The 17,038-nt window shown below is 39.9% G+C and overlaps 1 protein-coding gene across 1 annotated transcript in view; it reads right to left on the reverse strand.

The window, feature by feature from the left end:
• Positions 1 to 3,092, reverse strand: part of LOC124607458 (activating transcription factor 7-interacting protein 1) — a 178,931-nt gene extending 175,839 nt beyond the window's left edge. The window contains exon 1 of the mRNA XM_047139793.1: positions 3,058 to 3,092. The gene's annotated coding sequence lies outside the window, so the exon portion shown is untranslated. The remainder of the gene's footprint in view (positions 1 to 3,057) is intronic.
• Positions 3,093 to 17,038: the final 13,946 nt, after the last annotated feature.

The following is a 17,038-nucleotide window of genomic DNA, read 5'->3' on the forward strand; positions in this document are numbered from 1 at the left end:
AGCAAACACTCCAAAATTTTCGATGTGGGCAACAAGATCCAATTTCGTAAAAGAGTTGCTACTATACTGCCATCAGGTGGAGAGGACAGCAGTTATGCGACTGTCAACCTTTTAATTAAACTGACCGAAGGGATGTAAAGCGCTCACATCTTACACCCCAAATAATACTACCCTGTCTTGTGATCTGTTAAGTGGTAGTTACTCCAAATCCTTTGTGCAGTAGTTTGGTCTAAATTAGTTTGCCGATGAGCACTCGTTCCCGTACCTAGTTATAAGTAAAAACATAGCGTTATTGGCAAATTTTGGAAAAAAGTGTAAATTTTCTCTGGGACACTGCTGCAGTCATTGATCGACTTCAGGCCATCAAATCATAATATCTAGCTTCCATTAACGTGTGTTGGTCCATCTGGGCCGTATTACATCACCTGCAATTCTAGGCAGCTTCCATGACTTGACCGTGACCACATCTATGTCATCATGAATATTGCTGTGCCATTTTTGGACATCGCGTGTATACTAACACGGCCTGTGCTTTTGCATTTCAGTAAATTTTTCTTTATAACTCTACATTACGGCTTATTCACGTTCTCCCGACAGTTCCAACTAAAAAAAAAAAATTTTGAGGGTTCTGAAATACTATCAACCAGAACAAGATCTTTGAAAAGTCTCATTTTAGGTACTTCGCAACAATTTATTTCTGAACGTCTCAGAAAAATAAAGTTTGACGCACCCTTAAGAATTAGTGAGCGGAAGCTTACAGGCTGATCTACATCTGCAAAAGCCTTAACATTTCTCCTACGAGTAGCCTTATGCCAGTGTTCGTGAAAATGCTGCTTCATTACTTCAGCCAAGGTTGTGCCCATTGCAAGCCAAGAATTCTAACTGATCACAACTGTGTGCACCAAATTCCCCTACATCAACCAACCTCTTAATTTAGTGTATTAACAACGTCATTAGAATCCAAGTATAAGCTCAAGATGGCGAGTGCTTGGGACTAGGATATGTAACTTGCCTTCCTCAGGAATCATCCCAGCATTCAAGTGTTTATAACAACCAATGCAGAACCTAATTGAAATGGCGCCAAGATGTGGACTTCGGCCCTTTTCCTCCCGAATATTTCAGCGTCTTAACCAATGGGCTGCCCCGCTTAGTAGCACGTCGATACCAACTTTATGGGACAATTAGCGTGGGTTCTAGTAGTAAACCTCTGGATATCGGGCTACGTTAAAAGGAACAATTTTCGTGTCCTGTTAGACAAATACAAGGTATTTGCGATAATTTTTCTGGACAGGAAAGTATGCACACAAGCACTGTGCCCACAAAATCAATCCCACTGCGAAACCTTCCATTCATCGGCGAGTCCTGCTTGTCGTTCAGGTGCTGCCCGGGCTAGCCGTAAGCGCTGTTGCCACATGTATCAGTCTTCCGAGAGGAGAGAGACAAGAACATTACTAAATGTTAATCAGCCAGAGCTGACTTGACCCACCCGCAGTCGCGACTCATTTGATACTCCTTACAACCAAACCAGTTTGTACAGACAAAATTATATATGCAGGATGAGAAATGTTGCAATCTGCAGTTCAACTCGCTTTAATCACTTATCTTCCGAGTCTCAGAAAAATTTCCCAGACCTACAACTGGGCCAGTAGAACAATGCAATAACAGAAGCTAATTACAAGGATACCGTTTTACTCATTATTACATAGGCCTACCGAACCTCATGGCTTAGAGAGGGCCCGTAGTAACAAACTGAACACCGACGGTCAGATTTTCAGGGTGCGAGGAGTGTACCTCCATTTCTAAACTCGTGCCTAACAATCGCCAGTGATGAGCAATAATTTATTGATTTTTGAATCGCCGGAAATGCATATAATGCGCATGCGCGAGTAGCTATGGTGCTAGGGAAAGTGCTGCTCGAAAGTAGGCGAACTGGAGAATGTACAGACAGAGTCAAATGAAGAAGAATCTTCTTACAGACTTTTGAGGTATGCTTATTGTGTGCCCTCTGATGGGACCAAATAGTTCTGTTCGGTATTATACCTCGTCCTGGAAGACTTAAGTTACAGGAGAGTCTAGAACGATATCATCGTGAAAACTACAAACTTTGGTGTAGGACGCTGCGGATGTAAAGCAAATGCCATTGTGCATATGCACAGTTTTGCATAAAGACACACAACTGATGCCTCCTAATTCAGGCGAGACAACCATCTATATAAATACATTTTCAAACACAATCACAATTTGTCTAACACTTCCGGCAACAAACTACCACACGCCTGCATATACACTTCCCTGCTACGTTTCAAACCATGCACACAACTAGCTCAACAAAACAGGTTCGGGAAATAAAACATTTTTGTTTACGTGTTATATGTAAGATTTATTTCCTGAAGCCACCTAGTTACTAAGAACCAAACAATGTGTTTCACCTCGAAACAACAAATCCTTTCCAATGCCCCGTGAAAGGTAAACGATGTACACGATAATCATAGACTGGTTCATACTTTTACTTACGTGATGATAATATGACAAGGTCGAAACAACCACTAGCCACTATGCTTTGAAACTGAAAATCTGCAGTCAATGCTGATGACGTGAACAAGTACTAGACGTTGACAAATTTTAGTCATCGTGGGACTCTCACCAAACATGACGAATAGCAGAAAGGAAACTTCTGCTGGCACATAAACATTGCCCTATCAGTCCAATTCACTGAGGATCAGTGACCCCATACTCTCGTGTTAGCCACTGTCTTACAAACACGGCGATCTTTTCCAACGTCAGAGAACTAAAACTCGAAACACTGCGGACACATCGAAACACAAGAGTTCTTCGTACTGAGAGGTCAACATTAATATTATACCTAAATAACCGCCACTCTCAACGAACTCGTTATTTACACCTTTCGTGTACCGACGACTAAAACACATTATATCAAACGTTCATTGCGTTATGATTATTACAGTGGGCATGTTTGTTGTTAAGGACACGGATAGGTTCCACTTCGTAAGCCCTTCAGAGTCTACGAACTACTTAATACAACAAAATCTCACTCACCAAAGTATCTCTGTGTACACCGCCTGTGTTTTCCCAATGCATATGGCTAGCGTGCGCATGCGCACAGGTTTCGCACGGCCGACGCTGACTGCAGCGCCATCTCTTGGCACTGCTGGTAACTACGTGAAGCCCTATTGATATTTGGTTCGCAGTTAAAACTTCTCTGATTTTCGAAACTAACGCTACAAAAACCTTTACGAGACACAGAGCTTCCGTAATACAACGGTACCATCCTGGAGGAATCTCACAATTTCTGTCAACTGCAATCAATATCGCTGCGGAAGATTATGTGTCGGTCCCAGCCAAACGGTAGCATTTACTTGCTTCCAATGTGCGACTGACGAGCAAAAGATCGTCATGAATATGTTGGCGTCTTTGGAGATGGCATTGTAACCCATTGTTGTTCTAGGCGCCAATTAATCAAGAAAATATGTTCCGATTAAGAACCAAGATGTACTTCATACAGTTACGGTACGGTATTATGACGCCATTAATGGAAGCAATTTCTGCGTTGCCCTTATAAACGATCGGTAGCGCTTGTCTACGATGATAAGTCGGACCTAGGTCCAAAGTGTTCAGAGCTCTTTCCATATTCTTACTAGAAATCAAGACACTCATCGAACAAAAAGTTAATATTTTATACCACTTTATTCTAAAGGTGATTTTCATTTTTCCGGTAGAAATACATCGCCCCCTACGACAATTAACATCTTACTACCGTTGTCAAAGAATTTTTATACATTTTAAAGTATTTCGTACCTGAAACTTGTACTTGTCAGAGGTTATGTGTACATGTGACATCTAGTATTATTTTACGGTAGCTAACGGAACTACGTGTATTTTTTTCCTTGTTTTGTACAGAAGTTGTTATCTGTTTAATGTAATATTGTAAGCAGCTGAATAATCATGTTCTTGAAAGCTAAATTTGAGAAAGAAATAGGAACCGCGACATTCCCGGCGGAGATATTGAGATAAAATTTTAAAGGAAACCTGTCTTAAAGTAAATAACGTGCTTTGTGCCCGTAAGTTATTTCTGGTTTAGGTTTATATTCGTTACTGAGATTGCTAGGGCTACCGTACGATGCCCTTGGGCCATTTACCTAGGATCAACGTCATCTCAGAATATCATCAATGCGAACCTCGGTATGTTGATGTGCCTTCAAATTCTAAAATGAACCCAAATACTTCAATAATTATTTTAATACCGGTAACATCCCGAACAGGTTCACTGATATGAAATACCTGAAGTAAGGAATCATGATCAGTTCATGAAACAGATTTCAATATGTGACAATTTCATCATTCATTCTTTGTGGTTTCAGAGGCGCTACCACTTACGATTTCCATTAGTCTAAACTTTTGTGCTCATTACAACTGTTCCCTGACTGCTATAAATATGTTATATTAGTGAGAGCCAGGTCTATTTCGCAAGTTAGTCACTTCTTTACCAGTAATTTTATTCACACAGTTTGCATGATTTTTACATCGCTTTATACTTCCTTTTCGACATCGCAGATTTAAAAAATTTCTTTTAGTTAACTACCAGTTACAAATCTTTTGTTGATTTGCTTAAATTATTTAATAAAGCAATATGTTTCTAGGTACAAATCTCATCCTTAGGCGACAATAAAAATAAAAAAATTAACTAAAGCACACATAAACACTGGATTAGTTCTGGGCAATCTTGGCATGTACTGTGGCTATCTTTGTTCATAGGAAATGGCCGTCTTCTTGTGGTTTTGTCTAATACATCCATTACAATCGTTCCTTGTATCTTGTTAACCACTGTTTATAAATTGCAAGATAATACAGGAAGGGAATACGGTAATGATATTATCTTAGAAAACATAATATCTGCGGTTAGTGTTACAGAATCAAATATTTTATTAAACTTTGAAGTGGTTCAGTGGTTTTATGATAACAAAGAGGTGGCTATCTAATCATTCAAAGCATCGGAATTCAATTCTTGCTCGGTCTTAGGATTTCTCTTCTGATTTTGTTTATTCATAACATGGCTTATCTCTGCATTCGTCTTTTATAGGGATATGTCAGAAACTTTTAGAACAGTTTATTAAATTCGTTTGTAGTGAGAAAATTAAAACAGTAAATTTCTATTTTATGGGACAAGATAATAGATGACTGTCAATCCCACGGAACGAGTGATAAGTATAAAACTGTGTTACTGTTATAAGCGTTTGAAGATTCCACAACGGAATCATATTAAACTGGACAAACAGGGACATCGAGTATATGTCAAGGAATGCAGTGGAAATTGACACAGGCATTATCCGACTCGTGGAAGCGTGAGACAGAAACGCTGACTTGGTATGTCAGATATTTGAAGTAAAACGCCACGTGCCCGTGGGAATATTTTCAGACAATGCCAAGCACTAGTTCTTTGGATATGCGAATAGTCCTAACACATCATGACTAAAATCAGTCTGACGACCCACCCGTCTGTGAATTTTAAGTATTTATTATTCTGTAACTGAAACGACAGGAAACTCAAATATAGTACAATGAAAAGTACCCTCTACCACGCATGTTTCGCTAATCTGCAGTGCATACTTGTAGATGCGGCTGCACTATTGATGAGTCAAAATGTGGTTATTTCCGAAAAATGTGTACAAGGAACCTATGTATATATTACGTACATTCATATTTCGAGTGTTGCATAGATGAGAAAAATGTTTACGATTGAACAATCTGATGAAACTCAAATTTCTTCTACTGAAAATATTTTAGATGAACCGTCGAAAGTTCTCGTCTTTTAGGTGAAACTGCAGGGCACTGGTTTGTGATTAGAGGGAAAATGAAGCAATACCAGTCCATATTGCGCGCCAGATTAATAATACTTCCTCTATTGGGCATTAACTCTTTTTTTCCCTTTTTTTCTACACTCGTCTTGGCAAATGCGAGGCGGAATAACCAAGTGTGCCTCAGAAACATTATACAGATAAACAAGATGCGCAGAGATGTAACACTTCTGTGTAACACACTTTCCCCTGTCTGCGTAAGTGATAGCTATAGCGAGAGGGTGGCGGTTAGGCAGTAGAAATGAAATAAAGTAATTGCCATATCAGAGGAGGAAGACCAAGTGAATGCGAAAACTAGATGGAAAATGCATCAGTGATCATCCATTCTCTAGTTTTTCGACTCATCTGGCAGCTTCAAAGACATTTAAATCTAAACATCTTGATATATTCGCGCTTTTTTTATCTGTTAATATTAGTACCCATGTCATGTAATATGCATCGCGCCAAGCAAAGTAACATGATACATGCTGTCGTCCCCCAGGAACACATCCACATATTTTATCCTCCCCAGAAGAACTTTGGTCTTCAGCCATATGATACTATATGTTGTTTACTACAGTTGGGGAAACTTTTGAATTTTTGGCACAGGATCAAGGACTTTGCCTATAATTTGCAAGACGCAGGTGTGCCAACACCTTGCACCTAAGAGAGCTCGCTGTACGGGGGAAGTAGGGTTAACTCGAGCGAATCTCAAAATGTTATCTCTACCAGATAAACTCAAAAGCTAGTTCCCTTCTTTTGCATCCGCAACTCCGCTCAGGGCATATATGCCTTTTTTGTGTCATGATAGGAGCATTTTTCATTCTGGTTTCCAAATTTTACTCTGCCGTAATTTGGACATTAGACCGCCGTAGCTTAGCAACCGATGTAGGATTTTCTTTTTTTTTTTTTTTTCACTCGGGCAACGACTGCGCCGATACATGTCTCTTGCTGTCTTTTCGTACCATGCTGCTTATATCGTGGCAGCAAATAAAGCTTTAACAAAGCAACGAGGCCATTAATTACGAGTAATTGTCTACGTTCTTACAAAATTTCAACCGATTCCTATAAGTTTCATCGTAGCAATGGCGCGCGTAAAAAAACTCAAAATTTCGCACGTCAAATTCGTAGATTTTTGAAAGCAAATTTTTTAATTTTATCGTAATAATACGTAACTTTATTTATCAGAATCACTTTAAACCGTTTCGGCGCATTCAATTAACGTAAGAACTAATTTCACGTGTTGTTTTTAGCTGCCGGCCGATGTGGCAGTTCTAGGCGCTTCAGTCTGGAACCGTGCGATCGCCACGGTCGCAGGTTCGAATCCTGCCACGAGCATGGATGTGTGTGATGTCCTTAGGTTAGTTAAATTTAAGTAGTTCTAAGTTCTAGGGGACTGATGACCTCAGCTGTTAAGTCCCATAGTGCTCAGAGCCAATTGAACCATTTTTTTTTTTTTTTGTTTTTAGCTCGACTTTTAATACATTGCATCTTGACAACGGCTAAAGATCATTGGATTGAAAAATTTCATTTTGATATCTACCTTCGTGCAAAGCTTGAACCGATTCGTACAGGTTTAAATTACAGAAGTGGCACGCTTAAAGAACCTCCCAGAAAAACGAGTTTTTCGCACCTAAAATCCAGACGTAGCAAGATTTTTTCAAACGTTTAAAATTTATCTTATACCACGGTATGATACACCTGGGGACCAAATTTAAACCACCGGTCTTGCTCCAATCCGGAGTTATTTAAGGATCACTGTTTTTACACGTAAAATGTAAACAGTGCACACACAAAAATGTTGCCATTACCTGAGCATTAATTTCAGCCCAATTAAAATCTTTTGCAAAAGGAATTAATCGGATTTGCACCATTTGCCTTGCGCCTGCTCCCGTTCGTTGTTCAAACCTTGTTTAATACACTGTAACAGAGCTACAGTAAAACAGACGAATGACTATACAGATGGCCGCTGGTCCGGACTAAACCAACAACTTTTTACCATGTTCCTAGTTCAAATAGGAACCGAACACCAAGATTCCGGCAAAACCGCGATTCTGCATCCGATATTTTCGAACATATTTGTTACAGCGTTACGGCTACAGCGCGATATATCGTGGATGCACACCTTTTGCCCATTTTTTGCCTGCCATGGCTTCTACTGCGTTGAAATTATGGGGACATCCGTTTCCTTCTACACGTTTTCTTACGTTGTACATGATTAAATCGAACATTACCGCTTCAAATGTAACGACATGCTCTTCCAATTCATTTCCAGCTTCATCGGTAAGCATGTTACTACGGCCAAAAAATTTACATCTCAGTTTGTTGCTTAGAATTTGTTTTCAGCATGACTTAATTTTTGGCTTCGGCGTATTTCACGGGCGTGCAGATTCATTTAATCCATGCTCCCCATTTACAAACACTGTTACAGTTAAATGCATATCATCTGTGCTTCACTGTCCATAACGCCTTCCTGTTGCCATAATGTAGTAGAAAATAATTTTTTAATTAATAACTCAGGATAAAGAACGCATGAGAAACTTCACCTCATCATTTCTAAACATTACGTTGCAATAATAACGCTGAAAGCATGCAGGCAACGTCTACATTGTCTACAAACCAATCACAACAAATACAGTTTCATTACTGTCTGAAAACTAAAATTATTTCATGTATGTTCACCCATAAATACATCATTACGTTGCCACTTACCTTATAACAGCAATTCTCAATACGACAAAAAGTTAAATGAAAAATACAATATATTCAACGCTATCTTCACACGATCTGCTCTGCATCACACAGAGCTTATAGCTGACAATATGGCTCCGAAGGACACGTAGTTCATGCTGACCTCACAAATTTCGGTTAGTACAAGAGGTACGAATTTTCCAGCAGTGATAAAATTAAAGAGACGGTACAATGCAAGCAAGTCTCCCCTGTGTGGGCCTCTGCCCCTCATAAATTTTATGACTCCTTCCAAAACCTTGAACGGTCTGGATTCTGCTTAGCTTTTCGCACCAGATTACCTTCTCCCACAGAAACGTTCCTTTCGTCAGCTGTCGGAGTTGGCGGCCTCGCGAATTTCTGTTTCCACCTAGATCATAATCTGCCCATTCTTTGGCAATGGACAGCTTGCGAGACGATCCACGCCATGTATTGCTCGCCAGACTTATCCAGAAACTTTTTTTTTTCTTTTTTGCTGGACCAGGACTAATCCTCTGAACTGTTCCAATATTAAATCAGTCTGAATGCGGGTCGCCAGCGACTTCTGGATCCGCGAAATAGGGTTACAAATGTCACCATTCCTGTAACGCGCAGAACTGTCCTGTAGCGATCCAAAAATTTGCAGAAAACTTTCGGATCCAGCTACTCGATCGGAAAAAGTACACCGCAAGACAGAGAAGAATGGAAAACATGCCAGAGGCAGACCTCGGACAAGACAAGATGGTTTCGGTGAAATGTACGAACACGTCGGGCAATACTCATCCTACGGATTATCTTACAAGATTTACGATTCAACGGGCCCGCAGCATGGAAGATATCTCTTAGAGACAGTATGTAATAAAATCCAGATTGTTACTATGACCGTTTAATGGAATCAGCACTGAAAATTTTACAGATAGTACCTAAAGGTTTAACAGTGAATGTATTTGAAGAGATGGAACCCTACTTACACACATACAACGCCCTGATCACATTTTGAATCAAAACGGTTTCAAACATAAGCATTCCATAGAAAATTTCATTGCATTACTAACCAACGATAAGTGATAGACACAAATTAACCACCCGCGGACACACTGATCACAAAGATCATACATACAACCCGAAGTGATAACTGCAACACACCGTAGCAACAATGTAACTATATAGCATCTTTGGTCAAGTGTCACAACCATCAATTCGTCTAATCTGACGATAGAACGCTAATTATGTAAAAAAAATGCAAGAAAATACTGTTAATAACAGGAGCAAACCACAAACCGGATTATAGCATAAGAGTCTTTAACCTACACCATGTTGCTATACAATACGGAACGACAGCGAGCACTGATGATATACGGACGTAAGTACCAAATTCGTATATATGTAAAAACGATTGACCGAAATCATAATAAAATAAAAATGTTATGTAACTTTCGCAGATGGTCTGAAAATGGCATTCTAGCCGTAATAGATCCATCACAATAAATCGTCATTAAAATACCATAGCAGCAATCTGGATTGTATTACTTAATATCTTACAACAGTTGTTCCCAACCTGCAAGTAATCACCTCCAGAGCGGTAACATGAAACTTTGTGAGGTGTGAAAACGAAATGGGTTCGATAAAGATTTAGTAACCAATTTAATTATTTTCTTTTCTTAAATAATCACTGTTATGGTGGGCTCAAAAATATAATAGATCATCATAGTCAGGCTTGTGACATATACTGCAGGATAAAAGCGTCCTTTAGATATATCCACGCATCACGATCTTCGTCAGTTGGAATCCGCGTTGCTCCTGCATATTTTACCGAGCGAGGTGGCGCAGTGAGTAGTACACTAGACTCGCATGCGGGAGAACAGCTATTCAAATCTGCGTCCCGCCATCCAGATTTAGGTTTTCCGTGATTTTCCTAAATCGCTCCAGAAAAATACCGGGATGGTTCCCTTGCAGAAGGCACGGCCGATTTGCTGTCCTGTCCTTGAAACATTCCGAGCGCGTGCTTCGTCTCTAAGGACCTCGATGTCGACGGGACGTTAAACCTTAATCTCCCACCCTCGCTTCTCCTGCATATTTTAATATTTTACCCACCTACGTCTTCTAAGTTTCCTTTTATTTCTTACGATATTTTACTACCACCCTCGGAAATGTCCCACTGTCCCTGGCCTTGATTTAGCTGCGCTTGTTTCTTCGCGTTTCCAGTTCACAATCACAGTCGACTTGAGCAGCTTTAGAAAGACTGAAATAGCCCCAATGGGTTTGTTACTCAGGTGACGACCGATGACTAGTCCACGTGTGAAGTCACTGACATCTGCTGACGAAACCATTCTTCTGTTACTGCTCTCTATTGACGACACAGTATACCATATTTCCCAGCCGTTTTTATACTGGCGGGTCCGTCTCTTGTGCCATCTAGTAGTCAATTCCGCATTACATAGAGGTGTCCGGATACTTTCGAACAGATAGTGTGTGTTGCACCAATTGTGTCCTGAACCGGATCATAAGATTGCCATATGTGTCATAACATTTAGAATAACTTCATGATCCGTACGCTTGAATCCCTACACCTTATTGTAGCCCTTACTCTTGAGAACACATCTACATGTGAGAACACATCCTATTTGTTTAGCTCGATCTACCTCTGGGGCTATTACTGGACCAGAAACTAAGTTTATAGGAGGAGTTGCAGGTAAAGATCACAACGGACCGGAACATCTACATCTACATCTACATACATACTCCGCAATCCACCATAGGGTGCGTGGCGGAGGGTACCTCGTACCACAACTAGCATCTTCTCTCCCTGTTCCACTCCCAAACAGAACGAGGGAAAAATGACTGCCTATATGCCTCTGTAAGAGCCCTAATCTCTCTTATCTTATCTTTGTGGTCTTTCCGCGAAATGTAAGTTGGCGGCAGTAAAATTGTACACTAATGTACTGCCGCGCCTTTTCCAGGGCAATGACAGTCACTTTCCTCTCCTCGACCGCAATGTAATCGTTGAGATCCACCCGTCACTCCATCTGTACCCTACCACACCTCTCACATCCGAAACGGAAGTTCCAATCCGAAATGTCCAAAAATGTATCTTATTATGGATGTTGAATCTGTGATTGTTGTAAAAATAGCGGAAGCTTTGTATTAACACTGTTACCAGTTGCTTCACCATTATTTTTTAAAAGAAATATTCTTCCACTAACTAGTTTAGGATCTACTGAAGGCCCATCTACAAATGGTATTTGCAGGCACTTCACATCTTACATCACGTGCGGCTAATCGCTGGGACCGCGCCGACGTTATGTAATTCCTGAAGTTGCAAGTGCAGCACTTCAAAGCGATCCATTACAGAGAAATCTGTAGAACACAGCACTTAGATGCACTTGGTTTAACAACTTCTGGAAGTATCAAACAAGTGAAGATGAGCTTTCAGTGACTCCAAAACAAACTTATGGAAGATTAAGATTAAATGTTTTTGAAAACCATTATGAAGTGGCTGGTCGCATTTTTAATACAAAAACTCCGCTATTTCATCCTCTTCCTGTCTAAGTCCCACGGTGTCAGAATTTCTACATCGTGACAACTAGGTTGTTTCCCAACATACATATTACATCCTTTTCCATATTACAACGTTTCCGACTCCTTCCTTGTCTATTTTCTTTGGTTCACAGTTACTAGGAAGTCTACAACCACCACCACTACCATCACCACCATCACCATCATCATCACTTCGTGGGAAAGGGCACGCCACCAGTATCACATCATGCACATTATATTTGCTGTAAGCTCATGAAATTCATTTTTCTGCATTTTTATACGCAAACCAAAGGCTGAAGAGCAGTAATTATGTCGCTGCCAACCCACTATGAACAGAGGGAATGTAAAAATAAATAAATAAAAAGAAAACCACACACTCGTCAAGAGTGATCAAGACGATCTCGCGTCCGTCGGCCGTCGTAATTTAATATATTATTATTGTTATTATTATTTTTGATTGTTGTCGACTTACGTGGTGGGCCTTAATAAAAACGATATTCCATTTAATTATAATTAATTAATAAATAAATAAATAAATAATTAATAATTTAATTTACGATTAAATGCTTTCCTGAAGTTCTCCTTTTTAACAATATTAATCTCAAATTATTTGTTACGTTAATGAATGTTAGACTCGCTGCATCTTAAAACATGAGCATACAAGCTGAACAATGTAATAAACTTTTCATATTAATTTCCTCGGCTAGTCAGTTCACTATAAAGCAAAAGATCTTTAGTTATTAATTAAAATTGCGGCCCACACACGCGCGAGAGTATTTTTCTTACCTCCCTTAACCATTGTATTGTAGTCGGAGTCCTGGCTCTGGCTCTCGGCTATGGTACTGAAAATAAGAATCTTAAAGCTAAGTATTTTCTGCAACGTCGGGCGGCTGTGGAGAAAAATTAATATTATGCTAATAGCGGGCGAGTTTAACACTTCCGCAAATTTTTCATAAGTTAATATCGCCACGTAATGGCGTCTTTGGCTGCATCGGCCGCTGCGATTGTTGGGCTGTAAATTACTTGAATGCAGGTTAATTCAAGGAAGGCGGACATGAAATCGGGATCAACTCTTACAAATTAAAAGTGCACAATAATATTAAATCATTATATTATATGTTTAACTCATACAAATATGCTTACATTTGCCAGCACTCGAAAGATGTCCTTCGATGCACAATAAAGACAAGAGAAGAAGTAATGAAGACGACTAAAAAATTAACAAAAGAGTGTATCTTGTCGTCTCTTTAGATCATTCTGTCATAAATTATTTCTTTGCAATCTAAACCTACACAGAGAAATTATTATTTTACGGCTACATGATAAAAATTTGGCACTGGGGACGCTATAACGATAAGGACATTCGTGAAGCTTCGTAACACGTCGGAGGAAGGCAATGGCGAACCACATCGACAGGGATCTAAACAGTGCTCAGAACCGAAACAGTGATTCATTCGGTCATTTTATAACGGATGCAGGGAAGAAGATATACCAGTGACTTTGCGACTAAATAACAAAGCAGGTCCACTAGTACGTTCATTATCATACTGCCATCATTGGAGGAATCTTTGATCATCCAACAGTCAACCACGCGGCTGCTACGGTCGCAGATTCGAATCCTGCCTCGGGCATGGATGTGTGTGCTGTCCTTAGGTTAGTCAGGTTCAAGTAGTTCTAAGTCTAGGGGACTGATGACCTCAGATGTTAAGTCCCATAGTGCTTAGGGCCATTTGAACCATCCAACAGTCAACTGGGAAAATTTCAATGGTTTAAATGTTCAGCATGACATCCTGCGAAACATAATTAAGTATGTTCTCAGTGAACTACCTATAACAGATTGTTCGGAAGCCTCCTCCTGATATATTGCATCTAACAGCAAACAAAGACAATTGATATCCACATAGAAACGGGTATCAGTGGCGACGAGGCAGTGGTAGCGACAATGATTACCAAAGTACAGAGTACAACTAAAACAAGTTCACGCAGTCATATGTTCAGCAAACTAGATAAAGAGGCAGTAGTGTCGTATCTCACTAACGAACCCGAAAGACTTAGCTCTGCAGAGGAGCATGTAGAAGAACTGTGGCTCAGATTAAAAGAATAGTTGACCTTGCACTGGATAGACATCTACCTACCAGTACGGTTCATGATGCCAGGGACGCTCCATGGCAGACAGTCACTGAAAATAACATCCAAAGAACAGAAACCACCCCATAAAACGTTTTTTACCGGTAATCCGTTAGAATTAAAACCTAGTTGTCCCAAAAGGCAGCGGCCATTAACTTCACATGCGAAAAATTATCTTTATGTTCTTTGATGAACTACCACAAGAGGTTGGCACAGATTTGATTGTCGCTGTGACTCACGATTGTAATGATGCACCCACCTTTCGTCCACGTTCTCGAATTGTGCATAAAATCCTCTGGAGTACGCTACATTGCAATATTTTATGTTGAAATCGACTTCTGCATTCTTTGTTAGTCAAAAATAAGCAAAAGTGGAACCGAGTACACACAGTGCATTTTGATGGCCAGTTTTCCTCAGTTGCAATACATCAACTAACTCGATACACGCATTTTTGCGATTTTCCTTTACCTTGGTACACTCCGTTTCAATGCTTTGCATGGCAAACGTCCCAACATCCATTTCAGATGGGTACTACCTAGAACTGGCATGTACCTTAGAACAATGAGTAAGAAGAGTCTTGCTTACCAACAGTACCAGACTCATTGGCGCCTTTTACTGTACAAATTCAGTGGTTGGACGTCTTTCAAGTTCATTAGAAAGTACATATAAAATTTACTCGCAGCAGCAGAAGTCCAGCGAGTAAAATATTTACGTTTTTGATAGGATATTGCACACCACAGAATTTCTGGAACGGTTGCAATCAAGTTATGCGGTAACTAAATACTATTACCTTCTTAACTACAGACCTACGTAATTTATAAGTGTTCTAAGGTTATTTTAAATGGCGCATGTAATAGGATGTTCTTAATCGTGACAAAGCACAAACTGACAGCCTAATGTGAAAACTGCGCAAAAGACTGCACAAAAGATGTGTACAAAGACTTTAATCATAGTCGAGCAACATAGTGAAAAGAATGAAACGCCATTTCCTTCACGTGGAAACCAAATTGAGAGAGTATGGCCTGCTGGAGAAGAAGCTACCAGTGTTCAATCAGCACAATTTTCGAAGACTGCTTGGCGTGTTACACATATAAACGCCTACTGGATTGTTTTAAGCCAAAACTTACGAACAATAGCTGGCTTGTGACAATGCAAGGCTGTTTTGGTAGCAGAATAACCAGGGCTGCCTGTGCTGGGTAGAGGAAAGATCAATACGCATTGGCCCATTTCTGCCAATGGCTGCGGAGGCGACGTTATCAAGGCACGCTCTCAATTCCACGCAGACGGGTTCGTGTTCCTTCGAGATTCCCGTATGTTCTCTAGGGTGACCATTGTTTACAGGTAGCACGCATGCGCCTTCCAATCTTTTCTTACTGGGACAGTCCCTATTCTCAACTGAATGTACTCATTTCCCCTAAAAATCGAAACATCCAGAAATTTCGTTTTATTATTTCCGTTATTTTCGTGTCTATTTTTTCGATTTATACAGTTTCGCTACAGTGATAGTAAGTATACTACTAGGATACTGGATCAAATTCTCTTCATGCATGATTCTGAGGAACACAAGCATCTCGCATACAACACTTCGTATTGGGTCTTTGGTGGAGACTATGCTTCGGCGGAGTTTGGTTGATGGAGACGTATTACGGCGTGTATACACTATATAGTGACAGATTACTAATTGCTTCGGGTACTTGCAGCAGTGATTTTGGTTAGTTGTATCGGTATATTAGCTGTATTAATCATGCTGGAACGTAAGAAAAAATTAACCGTAAGCTTTTTGCAGGATTCCCTGCTCATTTTAAGAATGGATTAGATAGTTCGTGGTGCGAATTTTAACATCGATTCCATGTCAAGTGGTCTAAGGGCCTCCGTCTCATATTTTGTTCAAATTTTGCGTTCAAGTTTGCTAAACAATCAAAGCAAGGTAAATAAATTTCCACATTGTGAGCGGAAGCCTCGTAAGCGATGTTTCAAACTTTTTGACCGAGTTTGAGGTGCCCCATTTCAGAATATAATTGACGTAAAATTGGGAAAATGGGCAAGGACATTTTGCAGTGTGTACATTCAACAAGTGTGCTGTAATTTGATTTACTATTTGTAATGTGAGTGACACTCAAATTCGTCAATAATTTTGTCGCAACGAAATTCCTCTTTACGCAGTTGGTTTGCGTAGCGTTCCTTTTGTGATCTTGTCGTGCAGTAGCTTTTATTTAAAATGAATCAGGTAAGTTTCAACTCTTTTGGGTTTACAGCTTTTAAGACGTATATGGAAATGAAGGATCGGATACAGCGCGTATTTAGCCTGTATGTAGCGCAATATTGAAGAAAAAACAGATTATAGCAATTTAAACTTCAGTGCAAGTACCAGTTGGTAAAATTACAGACATGCTGTGAAACATCACTAAATCCTTTCTCTGAAAACTATCTAGATCCGATAGTTCGGAACCCCACTCATGATGGAAATGTACTGATCCAATGGCAACAGACACACGCGACAGCTTTGAGGATGTCTACATCGAAACTGGTACCAGTGAGCATGCCATGGTTGTGGCAACAATGATTACCGAAGTACAAAGGACAACTAAAACAAGCAGTAAACTAGAGAAAAAATCAGTAGTGTCATGTCTCAATGAGGAATATGAAACTTTCAGCACAGGACAGGAGCAAGTAGAGGAACTATGTCTCAAGTTTAAGAGAATCGTTCACCAGACACTGGATAGATATGTAACCAATGGAAGATTTATAGTGGCAGGGACCCTCCATGGTGTACAGTAAAGAAATTTCTTAAGAAACAGGCACTACAACATAAGAGG

This window comes from Schistocerca americana, chromosome 3 (genome assembly GCF_021461395.2).
Source record: "Schistocerca americana isolate TAMUIC-IGC-003095 chromosome 3, iqSchAmer2.1, whole genome shotgun sequence".
NCBI classification, from domain to species: Eukaryota; Metazoa; Arthropoda; class Insecta; order Orthoptera; family Acrididae; genus Schistocerca; species Schistocerca americana.